Source organism: Monopterus albus, unplaced genomic scaffold (genome assembly GCF_001952655.1).
Source record: "Monopterus albus unplaced genomic scaffold, M_albus_1.0 scaffold185.1, whole genome shotgun sequence".
NCBI lineage: Eukaryota > Metazoa > Chordata > Actinopteri > Synbranchiformes > Synbranchidae > Monopterus > Monopterus albus.
In genome coordinates this window covers 233,329-233,676 of record NW_018128065.1, presented here as the reverse complement: position 1 = coordinate 233,676, position 348 = coordinate 233,329, and positions in this window count along the sequence as shown.

The window sequence follows — 348 nt, the reverse complement described above, 5'->3', positions numbered from 1 at the left end:
CAAATTGTTTTGTCTATAAAATGCAGGAAACTAATAAAAAATGCTGATTACAATTCTACAAAGCCATATTTAAATTGCTTGTTTTATCTGATAAGCAGTCAAAAACGCAAAGATATTCATTTTATGACATGGATTGGACAAGATGTAATGTCACATTTTGCTAAAAAAAAAAAAAATGAAACTATTAACCTATCAAAATACTTGGCCATTTTTGTTTCTTACTTGTGCAAGAATGACTGTTATACTCTAATTATTCTTGTACCTGTCTTTGATTCTGATCACAGGCTCCACCTTTCCCCATTTTATACTGCAATCTTCTCCAGCTATCCTTCTAGGTCCACTGGGACT